The following is a 13,926-nucleotide window of genomic DNA, read 5'->3' on the forward strand; positions in this document are numbered from 1 at the left end:
AGCCTAACCAGCTCTGCTAGGGCGAGTAAAATGGTCACAGTTTGGGTGGGGGCTAATGCTTAAGATGTTTCTTGTGGCATTGCACACGGTCAGTGTGAACCAGAGTGACTTGATACATCAATGGACCAAGCAAGCTGTACATACAAAATGGAAATGACACAGGAGGTCTTATTTAATTAAAGGGTTTGCAGTGTGCCGTGAAGCTTTCATCCATGTATACGGGTAAGAGAGTCTACTTACAGTTTGTTATTATAAGTTTCTGATTTAGTCAGAAAGTTGTTTTCATTGCAAGTTAAAGCTTGCCGTTAGCTAACTAGCTAGCTGAAGTTCGATGGCTGGCTTGTTAGCTAGCTAGCTGAAGTTCGATGGCTGGCTTGCTAGCTGACATTGAACCTATTTGGTTAACTTTAGCTAGCTATGACAATCGGTTTGTATTGCTAGTACTCTGGTTTGGGATTACAGTTAATTGTTTAGTTAGCTAATGTTAACGTTACATGTCTCAAAGATCCCAGGTTAAAGCTCCCTGTTAGCTAGCTAATGTTAGCTGACGTTAGATGGCTGGCTAGCTAGCTAACATTGTGTATGAACTGTATGTAATGTTTTCTCAGATTGCCATTTCACATTGCTAGTTATAGTATAATATTAGCTGGCAAACATTGAACCTAATTGGTTAACTTCAGCTAGCTATGACAATCGGTTTGTATTACTAGTACTCTGGATTGGGATGATGGTTCATTGTTTAGCTGGTTAGCTACATGTCTTGACAAAAGACCAAGTTAAAGCTTGCTGTTAGCTAGCTGACATTAGATGGCTAGCTAACATTACTGTATTAACTGTGTGTAGTGATATCGCAGAATGCCATTTCGCATCTATTGTATAATAATGCTAAAATATTTGTATCTGGAATTTGTCTTTCAGCGTCAATAGAACACACCTGACTCTCCTGCGCCAGTCATAGAAAGAGAAGGTCTAATTTTTTATTTAACTAGGCAAGTCAGTTACGAACAAATTCTTATTTACAATGATGGCCTACCAAAAGGCCTCCTGCAGGGACGGGGGCTAGGAATTAAAAAAAATACATACAATATAAATATGACAAAACACACATCACAACAAGAGACAACACTACATAAAGAGAGACCTAAGACGACAACATAGCATGGTCGCAACACGACATAACAACAAATCAGAACCTCCCCAGAAAGGAGAGACAGGTTAAACAGGTTGGAGATATGTTTGGCGATGATAGGGGCAGCAACCTTAAATAAGAAAGGGTCTAAACCATCTGACCCAGATGTTTTTTGGGGGTCAAGTTTTTCAATTTCACCTTTATTTAACCAGGTAGGTCAGTTGAGAACAAGTTCACATTTAGACCTGCGACCTGGCCAAGATAAAGCAAAGCAGTGCGACACAAACACAGAGATACACATGGGATAAACAAACGTACAGTCAAACACAATATAAAAATCAATATACAGTGTGTGCAAATGTAGTAAGATTAGGAAGGTAAGGCAATAAATAGGCCATAGTGGCAAAATAATTACAATTTAGCAATTAACACGAGTGATAGATGTGCAGAAGATGAATGTGCAAGTAGAGATACTGGGGTGCAAAGGAACAAAAAAATAAATAACAATATGGGGATGAGTTGGTTGGGCTATTTACAGATGGGCTGTGTACAGGTGCAATGATCGGTAAGCTGCTCTGACAGCTGATGCTTAAAGTTAGTAAGGGAGATAAGACTCCAGCTTCAGTGATTTTTGCAATTCCAGTCATTGGCAGCAGAGAACTGGAAGGAAAGGCGGCCAAAGGAGGAGTTGGCTGTGGGGATGACCAGTGAAATATACGTGCTACGGGTGGGTGCTGCTATGGTGACCAGTGAGCTGAGATAAGGCGGGGCTGTACCTAGCAAAGACTTATAGATGGAGCCATTGGGTTTGGCGACGAATATGAAGCGAGGGCCAGCCAACGAGAGCTTGCAGTGGTGGGTAGTGTCATGACGTTGGCCTGTGGGTAAGGTTTATGACCCCCCCCCATAAATACCTTTACCACTTCCCCTCTCTGAGTCTACTGAAGGACTTGAATAGCCTGTGTTAAATATAGAGAGTCTGGGAACATCAAACAAATGGGGAAAGGTACCACATATTTTGTTAATAAAACCAGTTGGAAATATGCTTGGGAACGTAATGAATATGTATGTCAGTTCGGTTGTCATCTGAGACATTATGACTGATGACAGGACGACATAAACTGTATCTGAGAAAGTATACACCCTCTAGTTATCAGAGTCACATGGAATTGTTATGCAATTGAAATGTTTGATATTGAAAATGTTTGTTAGGAGATGAAATGTAATTTTAGCTTCCGAATGAGAGATTTGGGTTTTCATAAGGAAAGTGCCCTGCTCGATCAGTGGCCAACCCTGTGAAGAGACAGGGGTTATAAACGATGAAACACCTCCCTCCCCCTCTCCACTATATAATCCTTTGACGAAAAGATAACCACGGTTGTTCCAGTACGGGAGGTCTGCAGCCTCTACGTTAGAAGGACACACATGTCAAGAACAGAACTAAGCCAACCTCGGTGCGAGCTTTGGTGGCGAATGGTATGAACTTTGAGCTTATTCACTACAGAAGTGCTACTTCCTAGCCGTTGAGTTAGCAGCGGCCGCTGCTTACGTGGGCTAGGAAAGGACGGACGACGGATCCACCACCACGTATCCAATTGACCCCCATTGACATTCTTCCGAAAACAGGGAGATCTGTTGGCCAAACCGGCCAGCATCTACGACCAATCTACCGAAGCGCAGCTCAGAGTAAATATTTATTGCATTTTCCTTTTCCAAATGGGCGGTAATTTAGAATGCATAAGATAATGTATTTACGATAGCATAGCTGCTGTTTCTCTGTTCCTAAATCTTCCCGCTCTTTCATTCAAGCCCAACCCCCTTTCCTTTGTGTAACCAGCCGTCATATCTGTATGACATCATTGTATTCTGTGTATTTGTAATTCTGTGTGATTAGTTAGGTATTTAGTAAATAAATAATTTAACCCAATTTTGTATTGCTGATTCAACTTGTTAGCCAGGGTTCGTGAAGATAGCCAAGAACTTACAACTTTCATTATGAGACTGAAAATAAGACAAGGGTTAAGATTGTAATATTTTACAACGATAGCAGTCAAAGTATTTTAAGAGTTTATTCGGAAGATAACAGCTCTATAAACGTTCTTCCATGGTGCCCCAACTTTCTAGTTAATTACATTTACATGATTAGCTTAATTAGGTAATATTAATTACAGAGAAATCATTTTATAAGTTAGCATGTCATATCACTTAATCCGGCATAGCCAAAGACACGACAGTAGTATATGGGGCTTTGGTGACAAAACGGATGGCACTGTGATAGACTACATCCAGTGTAGAGTAGAGGTCGACCGATTAATCGGAATGGCTGATTAATTAGGGCCGATTTCATAACAATCGGTAATCTGTATTTTTTTTTTTACACCTTTATTTAACTAGGCAAGTCAGTTAAGAACACATTGTTATTTTCAATGACGGCTTAGGAACGGTGGGTTAACTGCCTTGTTCAGGGGCAGAACGACAGATTTTTACCTTGTCAGCTCAGGGATTCAATCTTGCAACCTTAAGGTTAACTAGTCCAATGCTCTAACCACCTGCTTTACATTGCACTCCACGAGGAGCCTGCCTGTTACGTGAATGCAGTAAGAAGTCAAGGTAAGTTGCTAGCTAGCATTAAGCCTATCTTATAAAAAAACAATCAATCATAATCACTAGTTAACTACACATGGTTGATGATATTACTAGTTTATCTAGCCTGTCCTGCGTTGCATATAATTGATGCGTAGCTCATTCGCAAAAAAGGACTGTCATTGCTCCAACGTGTACCTAACCATAAACATCAATGTCTTTCTTAAAATCAATACACAAGTATATATTTTGACCTGCATATTTAGCTAAAAGAAATCCACCTTAGCAGGCAATATTAACCAGGTGAAATTGTGTCACTTCTCTTGCGTTCATTGCACGCAGAGTCAGGGTATATGCAACAGTTTGTGCCGCCTGGCTCGTTGCGAACTAATTTGCCAGAATTTTATGTAATTATTACATAACATTGAGCAATGTAACAGGAATATTTAGACTTAAGGATGCCACCCATTAGATAAAATACAGAACGGTTCCGTATTTTACTGAAAGAAAAAAACTTTTGTTTTCGAGATGATAGTTTCCGGATTCGACCATATTAATGACCTAAGGCTCGTATTTCTGTTTGTTTATTATATTATAATTAAGTCTATGATTTGATAGAGCAGTCTGACTGAGCGGTGGTAGGCACCAGCAGGCTCGTAAGCATTCATTCAAACAGCACTTTCGTGCGTTTTGCCAGCAGCTCTTCGCAATGCTTCAAGCCTATCAACTCCCAAGATTAGGCTGGTGTAACTGATGTGAAATGGCTAGCTAGTTAGCGGGTGCGCGCTAATAGCGTTTGAAACGTCACTCGCTCTGAGACTTGGAGTAGTTGTTCCCCTTGCTCTGCATGGGTAACACTGCTTCGAGGGTTGCTGTTGTCGATGTGTTCCTAGTTCGAGCCCAGGTAGGAGCGAAGAGAGGGACGGAAGCTATACTGTTACACTGGCAATACTAAAGTGCCTATAAGAACATCCAATAGTCAAAGGTATATGAAATACAAATCGTATAGAGAGAAATAGTCCAATAATTCCTATAATAACTACAACCTAAAACGTCTTACCTGGGAATATTGAAGACTCATGTTATGAGCAAGGCAGTTAAACGTTAGCTTTCTTACATGGCACATATTGCACTTTTAGTTTCTTCTCCAACACTTTGTTTTTGCATTATTTAAACCAAATTGAACATGTTTCATTATTTATTTGAGGCTAAATTGATTTTATTGATGTATTATGTTAAGTTAATATAAGTGTTCATTCAGTATTGTTGTAATTGTTAAAAAAATATCGGCTTTTTTTGGTCCTCCAATAATTGGTGTCGGTATCGGCGTTGAAAAATCATAATCGGTCGACCTCTAGTGTAGAGTGTTGGAGGCTATTTTGTAAATGACATCGCCGAAGTCAAGGATCAGTAGGATAGTCAGTTTTACGAGGGTATGTTTGGCAGCATGAGTGAAGGATGCTTTGTTGCGAAATAGGAAGCCGATTCAAGATTTATTTTTGGATTGGAGAAGCTTAATGTGAGTCTGGAAGGAGAGTTTACAGTCTAACCAGACACCTAGGTATTTGTAGTTGTCCACATGTTTTAAGTCAGAACCGTCCAGAGTAGTGATGCTGGACAGGCAAATGGGTGTGGGCAGCTCTCGGTTGAAGAGCATACATTTAGTTTTACTTGCATTTAAAAGCAGTTGGAGGCCACGGAAGGAGTGTTGTATGGCATTGAAGCTCGTCTGGAGGTTTGTTAACACATTGTCTGAAGAAGGCACAGAGGTATACAGAATGGTGTCGTTTGCATAGAGGTGGATCAGAGAATCACCAGCAGCAAGAGCGACATCATTGATGTATACACAGAAAAGAGTCAGCCCGAGAATTGAACCCTGTGGCACCCCCATAGAGACTGCCAGAGATTCCGGACAACAGGGACTCCGATTTGACACACTGAACTCTCTGAGAAGTAGTTGGTGAACCAGGCGAGGCAGGCATTTGAGAAGCCAAGGCTATTGGGTCTGCCGATAAGAATGTGGTGATTGACAGAGTCGAAAGCCTTGGCCAGGTCGATGAAGACGGTTGCACAGTATTGTCTTTTATCGATGGCGGTTATGATATTGTTTAGGACCTTGAACGTGGCTGAGGTGCACCCATGACCAGCTCGGAAACCAGATTGCATAGCGGAAAAGGTACGGTGGGATTTGAAGTGGTCGGTGATCTGTTTGTTAACTTGACTCTCTAAGACTTTAGAAAGGCAGGGTAGGATAGATATAGGTCTGTAACAGTTTGGGTCTAGAGTGTCTCCCCCTTTGAAGAGGGGGATGACCACGGCAGCTTTCCAATCTTTAGGGATCTCAGACGATATGAAAGAGGTTGAACAGGCTAGTAATAGGGGTTGCAACAATTGCGGCAAATCATTTTATAAAGAGAGGGTCCAGATTGTCTAGCCCAGCTGATTTGTAGGGATCCAGATTTTGCAGCTCTTTCAGAACATCAGCTATCTGGATTTGGGTGAGAAATGGGGGAGGCTTGGGCAAGTTGCTGTGGGGGGTGCAGAGCTGTTGACCGGTGTAGGGGTAGCCAGGTGGAAAGCATGGCCAGCCGTAGAAAAATGCTTATTGAAATTCTCTATTACAGTGGATTTATCGGTGGTGACAGTGTTTCCTAGCCTCAGTTGGCAGCTGGGAGGAGGTGCTCTTGTTCTCCATGGACTTTAGTGTCCCAGAACTTTTTGGAATTAATGCTACAGGATGAAAATTTCTGTTTGAAAAAGCTAGCCTTAGCTTTCCTAACTGACTGTGTATATTGGTTCCTAACTTTCCTGAAAAGTTACATATCGCGGGGGCTATTCGATGCTAATGCAGTACGCCATAGTATGTTTTTGTGCTGGTCAAGGGCAGTCAAGTCTAGAGTGAACCAAGGGCTATATCTGTTCTTAATTTTACATTTTTTGAATGGGGCATGCTTATTTAAGATGGCGATGAAAGCCCTTTTAAAAAGCAACCAGGCATCCTCTACCGATGAGATGAGGTCAATATCCTTCCAGGATACCCGGGCCAGGTCGATTAGAAAGTGTTTTAGGGAGTATTTGACAGTGATGAGGGCTGGTCGTTTGACCACAGACCCATTATGGACGCAGGCAATGATCGCTGAGATCCTGGTTGAAGACAGCAGAGGGGTATTTAGAGGGCAGGTTGGTCAGGATGATATCTATGAGGGTGCCCGTGTTTACGGATTTAGGGTTGTACCTGGTAGGTTCCGTGAGATTGAGGGCATCTAGCTTAGATTGTAGGACTGCCGGGGTGTTAAGTATATCCCAGTTTAGGTCACCTAACAGTACAAACTCTGAAGATAGATGGGGGGCAATCAATTCACATATGGTGTCCAGGGCACAGCTGGGGGCTGAGGGGGGTCTATAACAAGCGGCAACGGTGAGAGACTTATTTCTGGAAAGGTGGATTTTTAAAAGTAGAAGCTCGAACTGTTTGGGCACAGACCTGGATAGCATGTCAGAACTCCGCAGGCAAACTCCACCCCCTTTGGCAGTTCTATCTTGGTGGAAAATGTTGTAGTTGGGGATGGAAATTTCAGCATTTTTGGTGGCCTTCCTAAGCCAGGATTCAGACACGTCTAGGACATCAGGGTTGGTGGAGTGTGCTAAAGCAGTGAAAAAACAAACTTAGGGAGTAGGCTTTGATGTTAACATGCATGAAACCAAGGCTTTTACGGTTACATTAGTCAACAATTGATAGCACCTGGGGAGTAGGAGTGGAACTGGGGCCTACAGGGCTGGGTTAACCTCGACATCACCAGAGGAGGAGTAGGATAAGTGTACGGCTAAAGGCTATAAGAACTGGTCGTCTAGTGCGTTGGGGAAAGAGAAAAAAAGGAGCAGATTTCTGAGCATGGTAGAATAGATTCAGGGCATAATGTACAGACAATGGTATGGTAGGATGTGACTACAGTGGAGGTAAACCTAGGCGTTGTGTGATGAGAGAGGTTGTCCCTGGAGGCACCAGTTAAGCCAGGTGAGTTCGCCGCATGTGTGGGGTGGGACAAAAGAGCTATCTAAGGCATGTTGAGCGGGACCGGGCGCTCCACAGTGAAATAAAACAATAAGAACTAGCCAAGACAGCAGTAGACAAGGCATATTTGTACATTCCAAGATGGCGTAGCAGTTCAAACGTCCTTTACCCTCCTCGTCGTGTCCCGTGTATATATATATATATATATACATATTTTTCTTTGCATATCTTTTTACATTTTTTCTTATAAAAACTCAACCTCAAAGCACTCTCCTGCAACCCGCCTCACCAATTTAAAAAATAAAGTATTATTTACCTCAAATCTGAAATCCACAACAGAAGCTAGCCAGAGGTTAGCCATTTTCACTGGCTAACGTTGGAGTTCAGCTAGCCACGGTTAGCGGTCCTCAGATATCCATTAGCTCGAAAAGCTATCGCCAGTCTTTGTACAGCGCGACTCAGACCAGAGCATACCGGACCTATTCTCTCTCCTTTCCCCGGATTTCTACCGCAGGCTCTGGACATTTACACCTGGATCTTGCAGCTAACTAGCTGCTACCTGAGTGAGTATTGGCAACGTCGGTCCCGGAATTAACACACATTATTCCGGAGCTAGCCAGCTGAAGAGTTCCGTCAGCCACTCCTGGGCTATTCCTGAGCTAGCCAGCTGAAGTGTCTCCTGGGCTACAATCACCTATACGGACCCGTTTTACTGCCGATGCGGAGCCCCATCGGGCCTTCACGACTGGACCACTGACGTTATCTGCCCGAGGGAGTTATCCAACTGGCCCCTCCGTCGCGACGTAACCTGATGGCCCGCTAATCGTTAGCTGTCTTATCGGCTGCGATCTGAATAGGTCTATCGGACACTTTTCTTGGGCCACTATAACTATTTTGCCAACTTGGACTGGTCCCCCCTTCCACACGGAACCCCACTAATCCACAGACGGAAACGCACGAGGTGGCTAAAAACAGACCTCCCACCAGCTTGCTACCTATGGCCCGGCTAGCTGTCTGAATCTCACTGGACCCTTTGATCACTCGGCTAAGCATGCCTCTCAATGTCAATATGCCATGTCCATTGCTGTTCTGGTTAGTGTTTATTGGCTTATTTTACTGTAGAGCCTCTAGCCCTGCTCATTATACCTTATCCAACCTCTCAGTTCCTCCACCCACACATGCTATGACATCTTCTGGTTTCAATTATGTTTCTAGAGACAATATCTCTCTCATCATCACTAAATGCCTAGGTTTACCTCCTCTGTATTCACATCCCACCATACCTTTGTCTGTACATTATACCTTGAAGCTATTTTATCGCCCCCAGAAACCTGCTCCTTTTTCTCGACGTCACAGACGACCAATTATTTTAGCTTTTAGACGTACCCTCATACTCATTCTTCTCTGCTCCTCTGGGGATGTAGAGGTGAATCCAGGCCCTGCAGTGCCTGGCTCCACTCCTACTCCCCAGGCGCTCTCTTTTGATGACTTCTGTAACCGTAATAGCCTTGGTTTCATGCATGTTAACATTATAAGCCTCCTCCCTAAGTTTGTTTTATTCACTGCTTTAGCACACTCTGCCAACCCGGATGTCCTAGCTGTGTCTGAATCTTGGCTTAGGAAGTCCACCAAAAACTCTGAAATCTTCATCCCTAACTACAACGTTTTCAGACAAGATAGAACGACCAAAGGGGGCAGTGTTGCAATCTACTGCAGAGATAGCCTGCAGAGTTCTGTCCTGCTATCCAGGTCTGTACCCAAACAATTTGAACTTCTACTTTTAAAAATCCACCTCTCCAAAAACAAGTCTCTCACCGTTGCCGCCTGCTATAGAGCCCCCTCGGCCCCTAGCTGTGCTCTGGACACCATATGTGAACTGATTGCCCCCCATCTATCTTCAGAGCTCGTGCTACTAGGTGACCTAAACTGGGACATGCTTAACACCCCAGCCATCCTACAATCCAAGCTTGATGCCCTCAATCTCACACAAATTATGAATGAACCCACCAGGTACAACCCCAAAGCCGCAAACACTGGCACCCTCATAGATATCATCCTAACCAATTTGCCCTCTAAATACACCTCTGCTGTTTTCAACCAAGATCTCAGCGATCACTGCCTCATTGCCTGCACCCGTAATGGGTCAGCGGTCAAACGACCTCCACTCATCAAACGCTCCCTGAAGCATTTCAACGAGCAAGCCTTTCTAATCGACCTGGCCCTGGTATCCTGGAAGGATATTGACCTCATCCCGTCAGTAGAGGATGCCTGGTTATTTAAAAAAAATGCCTTCCTCACCATCTTAAATAAGCATGCCCCTTTCAAGAAATTTAGAACCAGGAACAGATATAGCCCTTGGTTCTCCCCAGACCTGACTGCCCTTAACCAACACAAAAATATCCAGTGGCATTCTGCATTAGCATCGAACTGCCCCCGCGATATGCAACTTTTCAGGGAAGTTAGAAACCAATACACACAGGCAGTTAGAAACGCCAAGGCTAGCTTTTTCAAACAGAAATTTGCTTCCTGCAACTCAAACTCTAAAAAGTTCTGGGACATTGTAAAGTCCATGGAGAATAAGAACACCGCCTCCCAACTGCCCACTGCACAGAGGATAGGAAACTCTGTCACCACCGATAAGCCCACTATAATTGAGAATTTCAATAAGCATTTTTCTACGGCTGGCCATGCTTTTCACCTAACTACCCCTACTGCATTCAACAGCACTGCACCCACCACAGCTACTCGCCCAAGCCTTCCCTATTTCTCCTTCTCCCAAATCCATTCAGCTGATGTTCTGAAAGAGCTGCAAAATCTGGACCCCTACAAATCAGCTGGGCTTGACAATCTGGACCCTTTCTTTTAAAAATTATCTGCCGAAATTATTGCAACCCCTATTACTAGCCTGTTCAACCTCTCTTTCGTGTCGTCTGAGATTCCCATAGATTGAAAAGCAGCTGCTGTCATCCCCTCTTCAAAGGAGGTGACACTCTTGACCCAAATTGCTACAGACCTATATCCATCCTACCCTGCCTTTCTAAGGTCTTCGAAAGCCAAGTCAACAAACAGATTAATGACCATTTCGAATCCCACCGCACCCTCTCCGCTATGCATTCTGGTTTCAGAGCTGGTCATGGGTGCACCTCAGCCACACTCAAGGTCCTAAACGACATCGTAACCGCCGTCGATAAGAAACAATACTGTGCTGCCGTATTCATTGACCTGGCCAAAGCTTTTGACTCTGTTAATCACCACATCCTCATCGGCAGACTCAGTAGCCTTGGTTTCTCAAACGATTGCGTCGCCTGGTTCACCAACTACTTCTCTGATAGAGTTCAGTGTGTCAAATCGGAGGGCCTGCTGTCCGGACCTCTGGCAGTCTCTATGGGGGTACCACAGGGTTCAATTCTTGGGCCAACTCTTTTCTCTGTATACATCAATGATGTCGCTCTTTCTGCTGGTGAATCTCTGATCCACCTCTACGCAGACGACACCATTCTGTATACTTCTGGCCCTTCTTTGGACACTGTTTTAACAACCCTCCAGACGAGCTTCAATGCCATACAACTCTCCTTCCGTGGTCTCCAACTGCTCCTAAATACAAGTAAAACTAAATGCATGCTCTTCAACCGATCGCTGCCTGCACCTGCCCGCCTGTCCAGCATCACTTCTCTGGACAGTTCTGACTTAGAATTTGTGGACAACTACAAATACCTAGGTGTCTGGTTAGACTGTAAACTCTCCTTCCAGACTCACATCAATCATCTCCAATCTAGAATTGGCTTCCTATTTCGCAACAAAGCATCCTTCACTCATGCTGCCAAACATACCCTCGTAAAACTGACCATCCTACCTATCCTCGACTTCGGCGATGTCATTTACAAAATAGCCTCCAATACCCTACTCAACAAGCTGGATGCAGTCTATCACAGTGCCATCCGTTTTGTCACCAAAGCCCCATATACTACCCACCACTGCGACCTGTACGCTCTCGTTGGCTGGCCTTCGCTTCATAATCGTCGCCAAACACATTGGCTCCAGGTCATCTACAAGACCCTGCTAGGTAAAGTCCCCCCTTATCTCCGCTCACTGGTCACCATAGCAGCACCCACCTGTAGCACGCGCTCCAGCAGGTATATCTCTCTGGTCACCCCTAAAGCCAACTCCTCCTTTGGTCGTCTCTCCTTCCAGTTCTCTGCTGCCAATGACTGGAACGAACTACAAAAATCTCTGAAACTGGAAACACTTATCTCCCTCACTAGGTTTAAGCACAAGCTATCAGAGCAGCTCCCAGATCACTGCACCTGTACATAGCCCATCTATAATTTAGCCCAAACTACTACCTCTTCCCCTACTGTATTTATTTTGCTCCTTTGCACCATATTATTTATATTTTAACTTTGAACTTTCTTCAAATAACAAATCTACCATTCCAGTGTTTTACTTGCTATACTTTGCCACCATGGCCTTTTTTGCCTTTACCTCCCTTATCTCACATCATTTGCTCACATTGTATATAGTCTTATTATTTTTCTACTGTATCATTGATTGTATGTTGTTTTACTTCATGTGTAACTCTGTTTTTGTATGTTGTCGAACTGCTTTGCTTCATCTTGGCCAGGTCGCAATTGTAAATGAGAACTTGTTCTCAACTTGCCTACCTGGTTAAATAAAGGTGAAATAAAATTAACAAAAATAAATAAATATTGACATTAGAGAGAGGCATAAAGCAATCACAGGTGTTGGCTGGTGACAGAGAAAAAAGGTGAAGACCGCTAGCCAACAAAGACTAGTAGCTTGTCAGCTGGCAAGCTCCTGATGGAAGTTCCAGTAATAAGGAATAAAAATAGCAGATCCATACCACATTGGGTGAGGCGGGTTGCAGGAAAGTATACTTAAGTATACTTAAAGCCTTCAGAAAATACTTTCATACAGTTACATACCAATAAATACAATTTAAAAAAAGACTAGCCTGCTGGCCTTACTGAGTTGATAGGAACATTAGCCCAAGCTATTTAGGAGGGATATCACACCTGGCACAAATTATTGTCTAGTTCTGTTTTTCCTGCTGAGGGGTGCCCTATACCTGCGCACAGAGGGGAGTAGTTCAAAGTCCAGGTACAGGGGGTGGCTTGGGTCTAAAATGATTTTGTGAGCCTTACGGAGGGCCCTGACCTTAAAGATCTCATCCAGGCCTGTCTGTTTGACTCCAAGTACCTTGCATGGTGTGGTGATAATCCTTCTCAACATATTTCTCTGGCTGACAGTGGCATTGCCAAACCAACAAACAATACAAAAAGTTAAAATACTCAATGAAAGATTTGTAAAACAGAGTCAGTATAGTAGAGTCTACATTAAAAGATCCCAGCTTTTTGAGAAAGTACAGTCTGTGTTGGCTCTTTTTGTAGATCAGGTCTGCACATTTACGTAGACATTAAATATCAAAAGGACAATATAGGAGGAAGGTGGAATACTATTACATGACACTGTAGACCCACTCCAATTTGCATACCTCCCCAACAGATCCCCAGATGATGCAATTGTGTGTAGGCCTGTGACACAATCTCAATTTAATCCATTTTAAATTCAGGATGTCACACAACAAAATGCTTTTAAATAGCAATTTTTTAACTGTGTTCAACAAACTCCACCAATCGGGCATTTATGTAAGAGTGGCCAGACAGAAGCCAATCCTCAGTAAAAGGCACATTACGGCACGCCAAAAGGTACCTCAAGATTCTCTGGTCTGATGAAACCAAGATGGAACTCTTTGGCCTGAATGACAAGCGTCATGTCTGGAGGAAACCTGGCACCATCCCTACGTTGAAGCATGGAGGTGGCAGCATCATGCTGCGGGGATGTTTTTCAGCGGCAGGGACTGGGAGACTAGTCAGGATCGAGGCAAAGATGAACGGAGCAAAGTAGAAAGAGATCCCAGATGAAAACCTGCTCCAGAGCACTCAGGACCTCAGACTGGGGCAAAGGTTCACCTTCCAACAGGACAACAACCCTAAGCACACAGCCAAGACAATGCAGGAGTGGCTTCGTGACAAGTCTGAATGTCCTTGAGTGGCCCAGCCAGAGCCTGGACTTGAACCCCATCTAACATCTCTGGAGAGACCTGAAAGTAGCTGTGCTGCAACGCTCCCCATTCAACCTGACAGAGCTTGAGAGGATCTGCGGAGAAGAATGGGAGAAACTC

This window comes from Salmo salar, chromosome ssa12, assembly GCF_905237065.1.
Source record: "Salmo salar chromosome ssa12, Ssal_v3.1, whole genome shotgun sequence".
In the NCBI taxonomy this organism is placed as follows: Eukaryota; Metazoa; Chordata; class Actinopteri; order Salmoniformes; family Salmonidae; genus Salmo; species Salmo salar.